Source organism: Helianthus annuus, chromosome 11, assembly GCF_002127325.2.
Source record: "Helianthus annuus cultivar XRQ/B chromosome 11, HanXRQr2.0-SUNRISE, whole genome shotgun sequence".
Classification (NCBI taxonomy): domain Eukaryota; kingdom Viridiplantae; phylum Streptophyta; class Magnoliopsida; order Asterales; family Asteraceae; genus Helianthus; species Helianthus annuus.
In genome coordinates, this window is record NC_035443.2 from 13,843,578 (window position 1) to 13,849,577 (window position 6,000).

Genomic DNA, 6,000 nt, shown 5'->3' on the forward strand with positions numbered 1-6,000 from the left:
GAGGATACGGACCCGTCGCTACCTCCATCAGGTACGCCTAACCATCCGATTGAGATATCGGATGGGTCGCCATTTAGGGGATCACCCTATAATGGTGGGGACAGCTTTCAGGAGAGGTTTAAGCAGCATGATTGGTACTTCACCCCTAGCCACAACTCTCCGATGCTTCAATCACTCCACGGTACTCCGATGCTCCAATCGCTCCATGGTTCGCCGGTGCACTCGCAGCACCACTCGCAGCAGCAGCAGCTCCAGCAGCAGCCGCCTCTACCGCAGGACCTATCTGAGGCCCTGTGGCGTGACGTGATCACTCCGTCACCACCGCCGCCGCCAGTTTTACCTCCTCCACCTCAGAGGCCGAGGAGGAATGCGCGCATGTCTACGCGCGGAGGGATTCGCATAGGCACCCCTCCACGTGTTAGTAGCAGCCGCTACACGTCTCTACCCGGGGAGTCCGAGACAGGGGAGTCTCAGCATCCCGTATCGGAGGTTACTTCTGTTCCGATCCCGCCTCTGCCGCCGCAGAATTTTGGAGAGCCGATTCCGGCTTATGCTAGTGCCGCTCAGTTCAACCCGTTCGAGCATGTATTCCCTCAGGGTTATGATTACACGGGAGACCCTTATTGGCAAGCTGTGAACTACAGCTCACTCCCTCCTAGCGGTCCATTGGGAGACACTTGGACTGCTGGGCAGTCTACTTTTGGTTACCCTCCGGGTTACCAGCAGCCACCGCAGCCGCAGCCTTACCAGCCGCCGCAGCCGCAGCACTACCAGCCACCACCACCGGCGCCTATGATGTCGCCGCCGCAGGTTCAGGAGATCCTGCATGGGATTGATAGCATGCGACGGGAGATGCAAAATGATCGCCGTCACAACCGTGGCATGTTCCAGAAGGTATTCGATTTGCTCAAGGGTAAGAGCAAGAAGGATCGTTGAATCCTTCGATTATCATTTCATGTACTCATGTCCCTGCGTGGACATTTATTCCAGTACTCTACCCCTGCGTGGGTATATCTATCTTATTCTACCCCTGCGTGGGTATGCTATTCTGTTGACCCCTGCGTGGGTTTGCTTTATTTTGTTTTGTTATTGTTGTTACTTGTTTAGCCCCTGCGCGGGCCTGTTATTCATGTTATCCATGTTATTTCAAAGTCCCGTTTAGGGCAAATATGTACTGGTATTTTATTGGAAATTTAAATGGTTAATTTGAATTTATCATTTTATTTATATGCATGAATAATATTAAAATAATGGAAAATATCAATTTTTATTTGATTTGCCATTTTATAAGAATCTTAGTAAGGTATAACCTAGCCTGAATGCCTTATTAACAGGCCTGGCCCTGATGGTAAAACCTGGTTGAAAGGATTCAACTCCCTGTTAACATCTGAGAACATGTTAACATTCTGGCCAAGCGTGATCTGTAGAATCACACAAGCCACCCTTTTTAATAAAATATCTACAGATTATATCTGTATACAAGTCTATTAATGACTTGATACCTACGGGTTATGACTATGTCATATAGTGGCAGTTGTGGTCTATGACTCCCTGCCTAGTAAAGAATTATCTACAGATTTTATCTGTATACAAGTCTATTAATGACTTGATACCTACGGGTTATGACTATGTCATATAGAGGCAGTTGTGGTCTATGACTCCCTGCCTAGTGAAGAAATATCTACAGATTATATCTGTACACAAGTCTGTTTATGACTTGATACCTACGGGTTATAACTATGTTATATAATGACAGTTGTGGTTTATGACTCTCTGTCTAGTAAAGGATTATTTGTTAAATTATACAATTTATAATCCTGTAAAAATCTAAATTTATAATTTAGTGATTGTCCTTGTGACTAGGCCTATGGTGCCAATATGTATATTTTCATTCCTTGATTGCTAATAAAAGCCTGAATGAAATTTATTAAATTAACTGCTAAGGTTTTTGATACCATGGTTAATAAATCGTCTAGGACGATAATACTGTTAGGTTCTAAATAAGAACTTGTCCTTTATTGTAGCTTAAAGCTACAATGGCCAAATCGGAAGAAACCAACAGTCATTCTGGGGAACGCTCAGATAATGCAAAGATTCACGTTACCGGTGCAGAATTGCAAGCACTAATAGATAATGCTGTCGCCAAGGCTATGGATAGGCAGTTCAAAGAATCTAGTGGTACTCAGAGTAGAACCCGCTCAGTGACGCATGTCAAGGCTAAGACTCATTCTGGGGCTCATAGTAAGCCGCCGCCTAAAAAGAGTGAGCCGAAGAAAGCCGAGGATGATAATCATTCCTCCAACCACAGCAGCGTCCCAAAGCAGGAGATTGAACTGAAACATGACACGTACAGCAGGTCCTGTACGTACAAGTATTTTGTATCCTGCAAGCCCAGAGATTTCACTAGGGAAAAGGGAGCCGTCGATTGTATGACGTGGATTGACGAAATGGATACTGTGGTGGATATCAGCGGGTGTGCTGATAGAGATGTTGTAAAATACGCGTCCCAGTCGTTCAAGGGAGACGCGTTAGCTTGGTGGAAGTCACTACTTCAAGCTGCCGGTAAGGCCGCCCTATATAGCATGAATTGGGATCAGTTTGTAGCACTGATCAAGGAGAACTTCTGTCCGCAGCACGAGGTCGAGCGAATTGAATCGGATTTTGTATCCTTAGTTATGAAGAACCTCGACTGCCAAGCGTATCTTACCACGTTCAACACGCTGTCTCGTTTAGTGCCTTACTTGGTAACCCCGGAGCCGCGTAGGATTGCTCGATTCATTGGGGGTCTGGCACCGGAGAATAAAGCCAGCGTCAAAGCTTCAAGACCTACTACATTTAGATCCGTAGCGGATCTATCCCTCTCCCTCACTCAAGACGTGGTTAGATTGAGAGCTATGAAGAGCTCTGAGGAGAACAAACGGAAACGTGAGGATGACACCTCACGAAGATCTGAAAAGCGACATAGAGGGAACAACGACCACAGGAAAGGGTCGGGGTCTAGGAAAAGTGATTATCAGTCGGGTGAGAAACCCAGATGCAAGATCTGCAGGAGGCACCACTTTGGGAGGTGTCGGTTGGAAACGAAATCCCAGTCTTCGGAGAAACGTTGTGGAATCTGCAAGTCCACAGATCATAAGGCTGTGGATTGCAAGAAGATGAAGGATGCAACGTGTTTTGGTTGCAACGAGAAAGGGCACATTCGGCCCAACTGTCCAAAGTTTGCAAAGAAGGCCGAGGAAGGGAAGAAGACTAATGCGAGAGTCTTCAGAATGGACGCAAAGGAAGCAGTCCTTGATGATAACGTCATTACCGGTACGTTTCTTGTAAACGATGTTTTTGCTAGAGTCTTGTTTGATTCTGGAGCTGATAAGTCGTTTGTAGATGATAAGTTTTGTAAATTGTTGAACCTTCCTGTTAAAACCTTAAGCGTGAAATATGAGGTGGAATTAGCCGATGGAACCTTAGAAACCGCCTCGACTGTTCTAGATGGATGTGTTATATCCATTAGGAATCATTCTTTCCCGTTATCCTTGCTTCCCTTTAAGTTAGCTGGATTCGACATAGTGATAGGCATGGATTGGTTGTCGAGTAACCAAGCCCAGATTCTGTGCAACAGAAAGCAAGTAATAGTAAGGACTCCGTCCGGTGAGTCACTTACTATTCAAGGAGATACCCAGCATGGATTGCCGGAGCAAGTGTCCATGCTCAAGGCATCCAGGTGCATGCAGAAAGGATGTGTCATTTATATGGCACAAGTTACCATAGATGAGCCGAAGCCGAAGATTGAAGATATTCCTGTTATTTCGGAATACCCTGAGGTATTTCCTGAAGAACTACCCGGACTGCCACCGGATAGACAAGTAGAGTTTCGGATAGATATCATTCCAGGCACTGCACCTGTAGCAAGAGCACCATACAGATTGGCACCAACGGAGATGAAGGAGTTGAGGACGCAGTTGGATGATCTATTAGCTAAAGGTTTTATTAGACCTAGCTCGTCTCCTTGGGGAGCGCCAATCTTGTTCGTTAAGAAGAAGGATGGTTCGATGCGTCTGTGCATCGATTATCGTGAGCTTAACAAGGTCACTATCAAGAATCGGTATCCGTTACCCAGGATCGACGATCTGTTCGATCAGTTGCAAGGAGCAAGTTACTTCTCCAAGATTGACCTAAGGTCAGGATATCATCAGTTGAAGGTCAAGGATGAAGACGTACACAAGACCGCGTTTAGGACTCGTTATGGACATTACGAGTTCCTAGTGATGCCGTTTGGACTCACCAACGCACTAGCCGCATTCATGGATCTCATGAATCGCGTCTGCAAACCCTATTTAGATAAGTTCGTTATCGTCTTTATTGACGACATCCTTATCTACTCGAAGAGCCAAGCTGACCATGAGAAACACCTTCGTTGTATTCTCAAACTTCTGAATCAAGAGAAGCTTTATGCCAAATTCTCGAAGTGTGAATTTTGGCTTCGAGAAGTCCAGTTTCTTGGACATGTTGTAAGCGAGCGTGGTATCCAAGTAGATCCCGCTAAAGTCGAAGCAGTCATGAATTGGCAGGAGCCGAAGACTCCTACCGAGATTCGCAGTTTCCTCGGATTGGCAGGATATTATAGGCGATTTATCGAGAACTTTTCAAGGATTGCTGCGCCCCTAACTTCGTTGACCCGTAAGAAGATTAAGTTTAATTGGGGCCCTAAGCAGCAGGAATCCTTTGACATTCTGAAGCAGAAGCTGAGCAATGCGCCAGTGTTGATATTGCCCGATGGTATAGATGAATTTGTGGTGTATTGTGATGCATCACATACTGGCATGGGCTGTGTACTCATGCAGAAAGGCAAAGTCATTGCCTATGCTTCTCGCCAGCTAAAGGTGCACGAGAAGAACTACACCACCCACGATTTGGAATTGGGTGCGGTTGTATTTGCATTGAAGCTATGGAGACATTACTTGTATGGAACCAAGTGTATCATTTATTCGGATCACAAGAGTCTTCAGCATCTGTTCAATCAGAAGGAATTGAACATGCGTCAAAGGCGATGGATGGAAACCCTCAATGATTATGACTGTGAGATAAGATACCATCCAGGCAAGGCAAATGTGGTTGCCGACGCCTTAAGTAGAAAGGAAAGGGTGAAGCCAATCAGAATCAATGCCAAGCGCATTGAGATAAGGAATAGTTTGAATGAAAGGGTGTTAGCTGCACAGAAGGAAGCTGTGCTGGAAGCTAACTATCCTGCAGAAAAGTTGGGAGTAACTGAGGAGCAGTTATCCCACGACAAAGATGGAATGCTACGCCTAAACGGACGAATATGGGTTCCAGTATATGGAGGACTTCGGGATGTTATCCTCCAGGAGGCCCACAGCTCTAAATATTCAGTTCATCCTGGAGCAGATAAGATGTACCAGGATTTGAAGTCAAACTACTGGTGGATTGGTTTGAAAAAGTCCGTGGCCGAGTATGTGGCCAAATGTTTGACTTGTGCGCAAGTCAAGGCTGAGCATCAGAAGCCGTCAGGTTTGCTTCAACAACCTGAAATTCCCAAGTGGAAATGGGAAATGGTGACAATGGATTTTATCACCAAGTTGCCAAAGACGAAAAAGGGAAATGATACCATATGGGTCATAGTAGACAGACTGACTAAGTCAGCTCATTTTCTACCCATCAAAGAGACGTATAGCTCAGATATGTTAGCTCAATTATACGTCGATAAGATAGTAGCGCTACATGGTATACCTGTATCTATTATCTCTCATAGAGATACTAGATATACGTCACATTTTTGGAAGAGTTTCCAACAGTCGTTGGGCACTCGTTTGAATTTTAGTACGGCTTATCATCCTCAGACCGATGGTCAGAGTGAGCGTACTATTCAAACTTTGGAAGACATGCTTCGTGCATGTGCGATCGACTTAGGTGGTAGTTGGGATAAGAACTTACCACTGATTGAATTCTCCTACAACAATAGCTACCATTCCAGCATAAAGGCTGCGC